We start from the raw sequence: 14,376 nt of genomic DNA on the forward strand, positions 1-14,376 counted from the left end.
GACAGGCCCTCTACCTAGCCAACTATTCCACCATGAGAGACAGGCCCTCTACCTAACCAACTATTCCACCATGAGAGACAGGCCCTCTACCTAACCAACTATTCCACCATGAGAGACAGGCCCTCTACCTAGCCAACTATTCCACCATGAGAGACAGGCCCTCTACTTAACCAACTATTCCACCATGAGAGACAGGCCCTCTATCTAGCCAACTATTCCACCATGAGAGACAGGCCCTCTACCTAGCCAACTATTCCACCATGAGAGACAAGCCCTCTACCTAGCCAACTATTCCACCATGAGAGACAGGCCCTCTACCTAGCCAACTATTCCACCATGAGAGACAGGCCCTCTACCTAGCCAACTATTCCACCATGAGAGACAGGCCCTCTACCTAACCAACTATTCCACCATGAGAGACAGGCCCTCTATCTAACCAACTATTCCACCATGAGAGACAGGCCCTCTACCTAGCCAACTATTCCACCATGAGAGACAGGCCCTCTACCTAGCCAACTATTCCACCATGAGAGACAGGCCCTCTACCTAACCAACTATTCCACCATGAGAGACCGGCCCTCTATCTAGCCAACTATTCCACCATGAGAGACAGGCCCTCTATCTATCCAACTATTCCACCATGAGAGACAGGCCCTCTACCTAGCCAACTATTCCACCATGAGAGACCGGTCAGGCCCTCTACCTAGCCAACTATTCCACCATGAGAGACCGGCCCTCTACCTAGCCAACTATTCCACCATGAGAGACAGGCCCTCTACCTAGCCAACTGTTCCACCATGAGAGACCGGGTCAGGCCCTCTACCTAGCCAACTATTCCACCATGAGAGACAGGCCCTCTACCTAGCCAACTATTCCACCATGAGAGACAGGCCCTCTACCTAGCCAACTATTCCACCATGAGAGACAGGCCCTCTACCTAGCCAACTATTCCACCATGAGAGACAGGCCCTCTACCTAGCCAACTATTCCACCATGAGAGACCGGCCCTCTACCTAGCCAACTATTCCACCATGAGAGACAGGCCCTCTACCTAGCCAACTATTCCACCATGAGAGACAGGCCCTCTACCTAGCCAACTATTCCACCATGAGAGACAGGCCCTCTACCTAGCCAACTATTCCACCATGAGAGACCGGCCCTCTACCTAGCCAACTATTCCACCATGAGAGACAGGCCCTCTACCTAGCCAACTATTCCACCATGAGAGACAGGCCCTCTACCTAGCCAACTATTCCACCATGAGAGACAGGCCCTCTACCTAGCCAACTATTCCACCATGAGAGACAGGCCCTCTACCTAACCAACTATTCCACCATGAGAGACCGGCCCTCTATCTAGCCAACTATTCCACCATGAGAGACAGGCCCTCTATCTAGCCAACTATTCCACCATGAGAGACAGGCCCTCTACCTAGCCAACTATTCCACCATGAGAGACCGGTCAGGCCCTCTACCTAGCCAACTATTCCACCATGAGAGACCGGCCCTCTACCTAGCCAACTATTCCACCATGAGAGACAGGCCCTCTACCTAGCCAACTGTTCCACCATGAGAGACCGGTCAGGCCCTCTACCTAGCCAACTATTCCACCATGAGAGAAAGGCCCTCTACCTAACCAACTATTCCACCATGAGAGACAGGCCCTCTACCTAGCCAACTATTCCACCATGAGAGACAGGCCCTCTACCTAACCAACTATTCCACCATGAGAGACAGGCCCTCTACCTAGCCAACTATTCCACCATGAGAGACAGGCCCTCTACCTAGCCAACTATTCCACCATGAGAGACAGGCCCTCTACCTAGCCAACTATTCCACCATGAGAGACAGGCCCTCTACCTAGCCAACTATTCCACCATGAGAGACAGGCCCTCTACCTAACCAACTATTCCACCATGAGAGACCGGCCCTCTACCTAGCCAACTATTCCACCATGAGAGACAGGCCCTCTACCTAGCCAACTATTCCACCATGAGAGACAGGCCCTCTACCTAGCCAACTATTCCACCATGAGAGACAGGCCCTCTACCTAGCCAACTATTCCACCATGAGAGACAGGCCCTCTACCTAACCAACTATTCCACCATGAGAGACAGGCCCTCTACCTAACCAACTATTCCACCATGAGAGACAGGCCCTCTACCTAACCAACTATTCCACCATGAGAGACAGGCCCTCTACCTAACCAACTATTCCACCATGAGAGACAGGCCCTCTACCTAACCAACTATTCCACCATGAGAGACAGGCCCTCTATCTAGCCAACTATTCCACCATGAGAGACAGGCCCTCTACCTAGCCAACTATTCCACCATGAGAGACAGGCCCTCTACCTAGCCAACTATTCCACCATGAGAGACAGGCCCTCTATCTAGCCAACTATTCCACCATGAGAGACAGGCCCTCTACCTAGCCAACTATTCCACCATGAGAGACAGGCCCTCTACCTAGCCAACTATTCCACCATGAGAGACAAGCCCTCTACCTAGCCAACTATTCCACCATGAGAGACAGGCCCTCTACCTAACCAACTATTCCACCATGAGAGACAGGCCCTCTACCTAGCCAACTATTCCACCATGAGAGACCGGTCAGGCCCTCTACCTAACCAACTATTCCACCATGAGAGACAGGCCCTCTACCTAACCAACTATTCCACCATGAGAGACAAGCCCTCTACCTAGCCAACTATTCCACCATGAGAGACAGGCCCTCTACCTAGCCAACTATTCCACCATGAGAGACAGCCCCTCTACCTAACCAACTATTCCACCATGAGAGACAGGCCCTCTACCTAGCCAACTATTCCACCATGAGAGACAGGCCCTCTACCTAGCCAACTATTCCACCATGAGAGACAGGCCCTCTACCTAGCCAACTATTCCACCATGAGAGACAGGCCCTCTACCTAACCAACTATTCCACCATGAGAGACAGGCCCTCTACCTAACCAACTATTCCACCATGAGAGACAGGCCCTCTACCTAACCAACTATTCCACCATGAGAGACAGGCCCTCTACCTAACCAACTATTCCACCATGAGAGACAGGCCCTCTATCTACCCAACTATTCCACCATGAGAGACAGGCCCTCTATCTAGCCAACTATTCCACCATGAGAGACAGGCCCTCTACCTAACCAACTATTCCACCATGAGAGACAGGCCCTCTATCTAGCCAACTATTCCACCATGAGAGACAGGCCCTCTATCTAGCCAACTATTCCACCATGAGAGACAGGCCCTCTACCTAACCAACTATTCCACCATGAGAGACAAGCCCTCTACCTAGCCAACTATTCCACCATGAGAGACAGGCCCTCTACCTAGCCAACTATTCCACCATGAGAGACAGGCCCTCTACCTAGCCAACTATTCCACCATGAGAGACCGGTCAGGCCCTCTACCTAACCAACTATTCCACCATGAGAGACAGGCCCTCTACCTAACCAACTATTCCACCATGAGAGACAAGCCCTCTACCTAGCCAACTATTCCACCATGAGAGACAGGCCCTCTACCTAGCCAACTATTCCACCATGAGAGACAGCCCCTCTACCTAACCAACTATTCCACCATGAGAGACAGGCCCTCTACCTAGCCAACTATTCCACCATGAGAGACTCAGGCCCTCTACCTAGCCAACTATTCCACCATGAGAGACAGGCCCTCTACCTAGCCAACTATTCCACCATGAGAGACAGGCCCTCTACCTAACCAACTATTCCACCATGAGAGACAGGCCCTCTATCTAACCAACTATTCCACCATGAGAGACAGGCCCTCTACCTAACCAACTATTCCACCATGAGAGACAGGCCCTCTACCTAGCCAACTATTCCACCATGAGAGAACGGTCAGGCCCTCTACCTAGCCAACTATTCCACCATGAGAGACCGGCCCTCTACCTAACCAACTATTCCACCATGAGAGAACGGTCAGGCCCTCTACCTAACCAACTATTCCACCATGAGAGAACGGTCAGGCCCTCTACCTAGCCAACTATTCCACCATGAGAGACAGGCCCTCTACCTAGCCAACTATTCCACCATGAGAGACAAGCCCTCTACCTAACCAACTATTCCACCATGAGAGACAGGCCCTCTATCTAGCCAACTATTCCACCATGAGAGACAGGCCCTCTACCTAGCCAACTATTCCACCATGAGAGACAGGCCCTCTACCTAGCCAACTATTCCACCATGAGAGACAGGCCCTCTACCTAACCAACTATTCCACCATGAGAGACAGGCCCTCTATCTAGCCAACTATTCCACCATGAGAGACAGGCCCTCTACCTAACCAACTATTCCACCATGAGAGACAGGCCCTCTACCTAACCAACTATTCCACCATGAGAGACAGGCCCACTACCTAGCCAACTATTCCACCATGAGAGACAGGCCCTCTACCTAGCCAACTATTCCACCATGAGAGACAGGCCCTCTACCTAGCCAACTATTCCACCATGAGAGACAGGCCCTCTACCTAGCCAACTATTCCACCATGAGAGACAGGCCCTCTACCTAGCCAACTATTCCACCATGAGAGACAGGCCCACTACCTAGCCAACTATTCCACCATGAGAGACAGGCCCTCTATCTAGCCAACTATTCCACCATGAGAGACAGGCCCTCTACCTAGCCAACTATTCCACCATGAGAGACAGGCCCTCTACCTAACCAACTATTCCACCATGAGAGACAGGCCCTCTACCTAACCAACTATTCCACCATGAGAGACAGGCCCTCTACCTAACCAACTATTCCACCATGAGAGACATGCCCTCTACCTAGCCAACTATTCCACCATGAGAGACAGGCCCTCTACCTAACCAACTATCCCATCGTGAGAGACAGGCCCTCTACCTAACCAACTATTCCACCATGAGAGACAGGCCCTCTACCTAGCCAACTATTCCACCATGAGAGACAGGCCCTCTACCTAGCCAACTATTCCACCATGAGAGACAGGCCCTCTACCTAACCAACTATTCCACCATGAGAGACAGGCCCTCTACCTAGCCAACTATTCCACCATGAGAGACAGGCCCTCTACCTAACCAACTATTCCACCATGAGAGACAGGCCCTCTACCTAGCCAACTATTCCACCATGAGAGACAGGCCCTCTACCTAGCCAACTATTCCACCATGAGAGACAGGCCCTCTACCTAACCAACTATTCCACCATGAGAGACAGCCCCTCTACCTAGCCAACTATTCCACCATGAGAGACAGGCCCTCTACCTAGCCAACTATTCCACCATGAGAGACAAGCCCTCTACCTAACCAACTATTCCACCATGAGAGACAGGCCCTCTACCTAGCCAACTATTCCACCATGAGAGACAGGCCCTCTACCTAGCCAACTATTCCACCATGAGAGACAGGCCCTCTACCTAACCAACTATCCCACCATGAGAGACAGTGATGGAGTAGGAAATACAGAGTCATTTAAAGTTGGATGACGAGGTCATGGATGGAAGAGTCATTTAAAGCTAGATGACGAGGTCATGGATGGAACAGTCATTTAAAGCTAGATGACGAGGTCATGGATGGAAGAGTCATTTAAAGCTAGATGACGAGGTCATGGATGGAACAGTCATTTAAAGCTAGATGACGAGGTCATGGATGGAACAGTCATTTAAAGCTAGATGACGAGGTCATGGATGGAACAGTCATTTAAAGCTAGATGACGAGGTCATGGATGGAACAGTCATTTAAAGCTAGATGACGAGGTCATGGATGGAACAGTCATTTAAAGCTAGATGACGAGGTCATGGATGGAACAGTCATTTAAAGCTAGATGACGAGGTCATGGATGGAACAGTCATTTAAAGCTAGATGACGAGGTCATGGATGGAACAGTCATTTAAAGCTAGATGACGAGGTCATGGATGGAACAGTCATTTAAAGCTAGATGACGAGGTCATGGATGGAACAGTCATTTAAAGCTAGATGACGAGGTCATGGATGGAACAGTCATTTAAAGCTAGATGACGAGGTCATGGATAGACAGTTTTTTGGACAGGAATCTCCAGAGTGTTTGAAAGATGAATGATGGTAGTTTACCGGACCGCTAAAGACCCAGACTGTTCCTCAATTCATCATGTCTTTATCTCATGGAACTACCCTCTCTACTTCTTGTTCTTCAGGGATTCACTTTCACAGGTGAGAAACAGGCCCAGTGTGGAGCCTAGGACCTGTTTAACACCTCAGTATAGAGTAGCACAGCAACTCATTCACATCACAGTTCCACAGTAGTAAAACAACTAATTCACACCATAGCACCAGAGTGGTAAAACCAAAAATTGGACCCATACCGAAATGGACCTGGGGCTTTTCCTGGGACAATTAGACCCGATCGAAGTGAGGGAAACAGCAGAAAATATATTTTTTTAAGCTACTTTATTGACTGGAGCTGATAAAGCACGAGGGAAGGGAGATATGTGCCGCTCTAGCAGGAGGATGATGGGCCGTATTGTGAGCGAGTGACATGGGGAGCAGGGAGGGAGATATGTGCCGCTCTAGTAGGAGGGGGACGGGCCGTACTGTGAGCGAGTGACATGAGGAGCAGGAAGGGAGATATGTGCCGCTCTAGCAGGAGGATGATGGGCCGTATTGTGAGCGAGTGACATGGGGAGCAGGGAGGGAGATATGAGACACAGCAACCAACCAACCAACCAACCAACCCGACTCATTACTAGTAGCTGCCATAGCTAGGTTATTTATCATCCAATGCGATTATGTAGTACCTGTATTGACTGTATCAAACCGGGAGAAGCTAGTTAAGCTTGCTAACGTTGGCTAGCTAGGCTAATTGAGGCTGCAGTGCATGCCCCAAAGCCGCCCGCCCCAAGCCCCAAAGCCGCCCGCCCCAAAGCCCCAAAGCCCCAAGCACAAAAGCCCCCCGCCCTAAAGCCCATGATTCCGCCTGCAATCTAAATGCGCACTTCCTCCTCAGCTGCCTGGCAACCATCGCTGGGGCAACGGCAGCATCTGTGGCCTCTACAGAGAGGGCAGTGTGGGGTGGGTAGGAAGAGGATACTATTTGGGTGTTAGACTGGGCAGACGATGGGCCAGGGGGCTTGTTAAGACATGGACGGCCATTGGCCAGACAGCCCTCGAACCAACCGCCCTCTGATGTAGCATTGTGATCGACATCAATATCATCAGCAGCACCAGAGACCCATCTCAACCAGCTGGCCTCTTAACCTACAGACATATACCCTAATCTGTACTAATATACCCTAATATGTACTAATATGTCAGCATGTACTGCAAAACACTACGTTGTGTGAACACATGGACTCAATTGAATTGGGCTGGGGTAGAGGATGGGCAGGGGTCTTGTTTTGGCATGGAGGACCAGACTGGCCAAAACCGCACCCTGATGTAGCGTTGTCGTCATCACCATCACCACCAACAAAGACCCATCTCAACCAGCTGGCCCCTGCATCTTGAGTTTCATCAGGGTGCATTCTGTGAGAAAAACTATTATTCATGTAGGTTAGAGCAAAAACACCACATGTTAAGTGCCCCCCCCCCCCTTATCTCTGACCTTGCTGATAGCTACATTTTTTGAGGAAAAATGTGTTTCCTATGACTGTGATATGTGGTTGTCCCACCTAGATGTGTTTAGATGGACGCACTAACTGTAAGTCTCTCTGGGATAAGAGCGTCTACTAAATGACTAAAATGACACATGTATTTGTTATATAGTCTAATATGTATTAACATGACAAAAAAATACCACATTTTCCGATCATGGACTCAAATGAACATAAATAAACAACATTATCTCCAGAAACATTAACATATGTGGAAGTGACACATTTCTGTGTTTTGTAGTTAAAAAAAAAGATGGAGGAAGATAATTGTTTCCAATGACATCATCGTTGTGCGTCGTGTTATTTTAACCAATTATGAGAAGGAGTTTCCTACTAATTGCCTTCTAATTGGTTGATGATGTCATTGGGAACACTTATCTTCCTGTCTATAGAAAGGTGTCATTTTCACCTACGACTGTGTGGATGTTGGGGTGGTGCTGGAGAGGATGAATATGAAGTACATTTGTTTTTTTAAACGTCCCTTTAACCGACGCTCATATAATCTAATGTGTATTTGTTTATACCTATTAGCTGTGCTGCTACATTGGAGGATGTATTCTGAGGAGCAAAAACAAGGACTCACGTAGGCCAAAACAGCAGAAACACCACATGTTGTGCGAGCACGGATTCAAATGTGTATACCAGTTAGGTGTGCTGTTACATGATAGGATGAACCATAAATATGTGCCCCATACCGCGGTGAGTAATAGCATTAGCTTCAATCATTTGCTTGGATCCGATTAATGGAGTCTTGAACGCCATAGAACATCACACACACACACCTCAGAGATAAGAGCAGCTTACCTCACTACTCAAGTCAATCAGAGAGAGAGAATATAGAGAGTGTCGCACTGCAACAGTCAGATTGACGATGATATTAGACTACCAGGAATGAACTGGGCCATGGAAGCTTCCTAGGAGCTGCTGCTGCTGTGGTCAGAATGTCTGCTGTCAGACTACACTACCAGGAATGAACTGGGCCATGGAAGCTTCCTAGGAGCTGCTGCTGCGGTCAGAATGTCTGCTGTCAGACTACACTACCAGGAATGAACTGGGCCATGGTAGCTTCCTAGGAGCTGCTGCTGCGGTCAGAATGTCTGCTGTCAGACTACACTACCAGGAATGAACTGGGCCATGGTAGCTTCCTAGGAGCTGCTGCTGCGGTCAGAATGTCTGCTGTCAGACTAGACTACCAGGAATGAACTGGGCCATGGTAGCTTCCTAGGAGCTGCTGCTGCAGTCAGAATGTCTGCTGTCAGACTAGACTACCAGGAATGAACTGGGCCATGGTAGCTTCCTAGGAGCTGCTGCTGCAGTCAGAATGTCTGCTGTCAGACTACACTACCAGGAATGAACTGGGCCATGGTAGCTTCCTAGGAGCTGCTGCTGCGGTCAGAATGTCTGCTGTCAGACTAGACTACCAGGAATGAACTGGGCCATGGTAGCTTCCTAGGAGCTGCTGCTGCGGTCAGAATGTCTGCTGTCAGACTAGACTACCAGGAATGAACTGGGCCATGGTAGCTTCCTAGGAGCTGCTGCTGCTGTGGTCAGAATGTCTGCTGTCAGACTAGACTACCAGGAATGAACTGGGCCATGGTAGCTTCCTAGGAGCTGCTGCTGCGGTCAGAATGTCTGCTGTCAGACTAGACTACCAGGAATGAACTGGTCCATGGTAGCTTCCTAGGAGCTGCTGCTGCTGCGGTCAGAATGTCTGCTGTCAGACTACACTACCAGGAATGAACTGGGCCATGGTAGCTTCCTAGGAGCTGCTGCTGCGGTCAGAATGTCTGTGTGAAATGCAGCTAAACTGTTTGATGTGAACATTTGAAAACATCCTCATGGAAAGATGGCAGAGCTGGTTCGCTCACTCTCTGGCGCGCACTCTCTATCTCACCTGTTTGTTTTAAAAATATATATCTTTAGTTGAAACTATTCCACCAAGGGTATTTAAGTTCCTTTGATAAATCTCAGTCTATTGACTAAGTATAACTTTGGAATCTCCTTTCAGAATTGGCACACTCCTTTTTAGATTTTAGAAATGACTCTGACAAATTATGACTTACTTTTCTCCTCCTGTTAATCCATGGAGGAGAGAAGGAGTGTGTGAGAAGTTTTTCACAGTTCTCGTACTTGATATGTGATTTTAAGGATCAACCCTGCATGTGGACAAGGCCTAGGGTTGAGAGAGAGAGAGAGAGAAAGAGAGAGAGAGAGAGAGAGAGAGAGAGCGAGAGAGAGAGAGCTGCCCCCATTTCCGTGGCAGGGAAGGCCATGGCTCGCCTCTCTCAACAAGGACAGAAGTTTATCAAGGACACCCACTGAGGGAGAAGGAGGAGGAGGAAGAACAGGCTATTTCAGGATAGGATGATGCCTTTCACGACCTAAAACGCGAGTTGATTTTAGAAAAGAGCGGAGAGGCGCATAACCGTTTAGGCCTGTGGTCTACCACTGAGACTGATCTTGACCAGGGTCAGATAAGGTCAAAACGTCCTCTGAAGAGCGAGAGAGCGAAGAAGGGCAGAAGAAGGGGAGAAGGAAGACAGAAGGGGGACATGAAGGAATATCCCCTCCTCAATGTTTCAGGTCATGGGCTGACCAAACCGTTACTCTCCAACCCTCAGTCCTTGTCCTGTAACACACTCCCAGCTGTCTCCGCAGACGGTCCATAAGGGCTCTAAACCCCCCAATACACACACACGCTAACTATTCACATGTCAGCTTAGGAGAGAGAGAGAGAGTCTTCACTTTAGTATATTATCTACTTCACTTGCTCTGGCAATGTTAACATATGTTTCCCATGCTAATAAAGCCCCTTGAATTGAGTTGAGAGAGAGAGAGAGAGATGGGATGGAGGAGGAAGAGAGAGGGAAGAGGAGGAATGTGCTCTGTAGAGAGGAAGAGAGAGGGATGTAAGAAGACAGTGAACCAGACAGCCTGTCTTCATTGGAGTCACGTAGAGAATTCACCTGGTTTACCACTAATACTGATGACATTGACCCAGATTGAAACAGCTCTACACTCTCACTGAGATACTCTCACTGAGACACACACACACACACACACACACACACACACACACACACACACACACACACACACTACATAATAAGCATCAATGTTTGTCTCGGGGGCAGAGAGAAGCAGACTGGTAACACAATTGCTCCAATGACTCACTCTCTCACTCTCCCTCTCAGACCAAACCTTTCTCCACAGCCACGTGAGAAGAGGCCTGACTGGGGGATGACTCTAGTGGTCTTGGGACTGACTTCCTGGCAGAAGGGATTAATGAAAAGAGAGCGAGAGGAAAAATAACTTGTTTGTATTGTCATCCCCCGTTCTGCTCCTCCCCCTCGCACATGCTCACACACACACTCACCCCCTCACACACACTTCTGTAGTCGGCAACCCCCCAAGCCCTCGACTCAAAGTCTCCAATTCTCTCTTTTGATGAGAACCTGTAGGGGTCATGACCCCTCGATGGTGGGAAACAAAGGCACACAGGGGTCATACAGGCAGATGGACCAGCACACTGATTAGCCTTTCTCAATGGTCACCGCTTTAACTCTCCCTTCGATGCCCACTGCTTCGATGAGCAGCAAGAGACACACAGCTGCTGGTGTAGGCCCCGTGTCACTGACTGACCGACTCCCTCCCCCAACACAAACCCAGACCCATAGACACCACCAGGAGCGTGTCTCTCATTAAAAACACACACAAACGCACAGACACACACACACACATAAAAATCCTCCAGAACACAGCCTGGTACAGCTTCCAACCAGCTGACTGTGGTCCTATAAGCCAGGGGGGCTCTAGCTATATTGTGAGAAAATGCAGAAGACACCAGTACATTAATGAGGTGGCAGGCTGCTGCACAGACAAGACTGATCCTGTATCCCACGCAGACCTGCCATACAGTATGTGTGATGTTAAAAACATATTACTGATAATCATAGGCTAATGGGACATGAGGAATTTGTAACTACACTACATGAGGTGATATTTGGACAGTGTAAATGACGATTCAGAGGTTAGCACTAAAAACGAACATTTGACATTACAATGAGAAGAAGTAGGAGTAAGGTCTCTGGTGTTTTTAACCTCTACAGGATCGGTGTCCCCCCCCCCCACGGGACAGTTGAGCTAACATAGGCTAATGTGATTAGCATGAGGTTGTATGTAACAAGAACATTTCCCAGGACATAGACATATCTGATAACGGCAGAAATCTTACATTTTTGTTAATCTAACTGCACTGTCCAATTTACAGTAGCTATTACAGTGAAAGAATACCATGCTATTGTTTGAGGAGAGTGCACAGTTATGAATTTGAAAATGTATTAATAAACCAATTAGGCACATTTGGGCAGTCGTAGATACAACATTTTCAACAGAAATGCAATGGGTCACTGGATCAGTCTAAAACTTTGCACATACACTGCTGCCATCTAGTTGCCAAAATCTAAATTGCGCCTAGATTCCTATGTCATATATTGGCCTTTCTCTTGCATTTCAAAGATGAAAAAATTTAAAAATAAATAAATAATAATAATAATAATAATATATATATATATATATATATATATATATATATATATATATATATAGGGGAGGGTTTATATATATATAAAAAAATATATACACTTCTTTTTTTCTTCTGTTATCTTTTACCAGATGTAATGTGTTATATTCTCATACATTAATATCCACATTTCCACAAACTTCAAAGTGTTTCCTTTCAAATGGTATCAATAATATGCATATCCTTGCTTCAGGTCGTGAGTTACAGGCAGTAAGATTTGGGTTTGTCATTTTAGGTGAAAATTGAAGAAAAAAAAGGGTCCAATCCCTTAAGTAGATAAGTCAGTATGGCCCTGACTGGTTTTGTTGATTAAGATTTAGGAATCCAATCAATTTGGGATGGGTTAGAGAGTACTGGAACACCCTAGGCTTAGTGGAGAGACTGCTGGAGGACCCTAGGCTTAGTGGAGAGACTGCTGGAGGACCCTAGGCTTAGTGGAGAGACTGCTGGAGGACCCTAGGCTTAGTGGAGAGACTGCTGGAGGACCCTAGGCTTAGTGGAGAGACTGCTGGAAGACCCTAGGCTTAGTGGAGAGACTGCTGGAGGACCCTAGGCTTAGTGGAGAGACTGCTGGAGGACCCTAGGCTTAGTGGAGAGACTGCTGGAAGACCCTAGGCTTAGTGGAGAGACTGCTGGAGGACCCTAGGCTTAGTGGAGAGACTGCTGGAGGACCCTAGGCTTAGTGGAGAGACTGCTGGAAGACCCTAGGCTTAGTGGAGAGACTGCTGGAGGACCCTAGGCTTAGTGGAGAGACTGCTGGAGGACCCTAGGCTTAGTGGAGAGACTGCTGGAGGACCCTTGGCTTAGTGGAGAGACTGCTGGAACACCCTAGGCTTAGTGGAGAGACTGCTGGAGGACCCTTGGCTTAGTGGAGAGACTGCTGGAAGACCATAGGCTGCCTGTAGGCATAGGCTGCCCAACTGCCTGTTGGGGTGCAGGGTGATGTTGCCCCTAGATGCTGATCTGAGGTCAGTTTTGGTTCAATGGTTCAGGATAGGATTGGGAGAGGGAAAGCTGATCCTGAACACAACCTGAACACTGGAGGGCTGCGATCTGAACACTGGAGGGCCATGAAAATCAGTCTGACAATAACAAATGATTATACATTTAAATATGGCAGTGATTAATGCCATGAATCTGATTCATAACTATGACAGAGATAAATGCCATTATGAATCAGACATCAGACTTATCAAAATAACTTTAGAATAAAGGTCTGAGAATTATTATTATTATTTATTTTTTTTACCCCTTTTTTCTCCCAATTTCGTGATATCCAATTGGTAGTCCAGTCTTGTTACATCGCTGCAACTCCCGTACAGACTCGGGAGAAACGAAGGTCAAGAGCCACGCGTCCTCCGAAACATGACCCTGCCAAGCCGCACTGCTTCTTGACACACTGCTCACTTAACCTGGAAGCCAGCCTCACCGATGGGTCAGAGGAAACACCGTACAACTGGCGACCGAGGTCAGCTTGCAGCCGCCCGGCCTGCCAGAAGGAGTCGCTAGAGCGCGATGGGACAAGACAATCCCGGCAGGCCAAACCCTCCCCTAACCCTGACGACGCTGGGCCAATTGAGCACCACCTCGTGTATCTCCCAGTCACAGCCGGCTGTGACACAGCCTAGGATCAAACCCGGGTCTGTAGTGACGCCTCAATCACTGCAATTTATTTAGTTATTTTATTTAACTAGACAAGTCAGTTAAGAACAAATTCTTATTTTACAATGACAGCCTAGGAAGAGTGGGTTAACTGCCTTGTTCAGGGACAGAAGGACAGATTTTTACCTTGTCAGCTCAGGGATTCAATCTAGCAACCTTTCGGTTACTGGCCCAACACTCTTGCCGCAATGTAGTGCTTTAGACTCGGGAGGCCCCTGAGAAAAGTTTTTAATTAAGTTTGACATTGATACCCCATTTACACTATCCTGCTGACCCCAACCAAACCGTGCTGACTGTGGTATTTTCTTTACACATTGTCCTTTTCAGCTTTTCAGGTTCCAGCAACTATGGTGAATGCCTAACCAGGCCAGCTCAGTACAACTTGTCTTGAAACAGTTGGCTAGTGTGAAAAGCCCTGGAAGAGCTGTAGTCTAAACCAATCGCAGTCTCAACCCAAACCCAGTCTCAATCATTGTTCAGGCTGGTTTGACCATGCTAACA

The 14,376-nt window shown here is 48.2% G+C and overlaps 1 protein-coding gene across 1 annotated transcript in view; it reads right to left on the reverse strand.

Annotated features, from left to right (window-relative positions):
* Positions 1 to 14,376, reverse strand: part of LOC106589038 (unconventional myosin-Ig) — an 84,284-nt gene that overhangs the window by 17,948 nt on the left and 51,960 nt on the right. The gene's annotated exons all lie outside the window — the stretch shown is intronic.

Source organism: Salmo salar, chromosome ssa27 (assembly GCF_905237065.1).
Source record: "Salmo salar chromosome ssa27, Ssal_v3.1, whole genome shotgun sequence".
Lineage (NCBI taxonomy): Eukaryota > Metazoa > Chordata > Actinopteri > Salmoniformes > Salmonidae > Salmo > Salmo salar.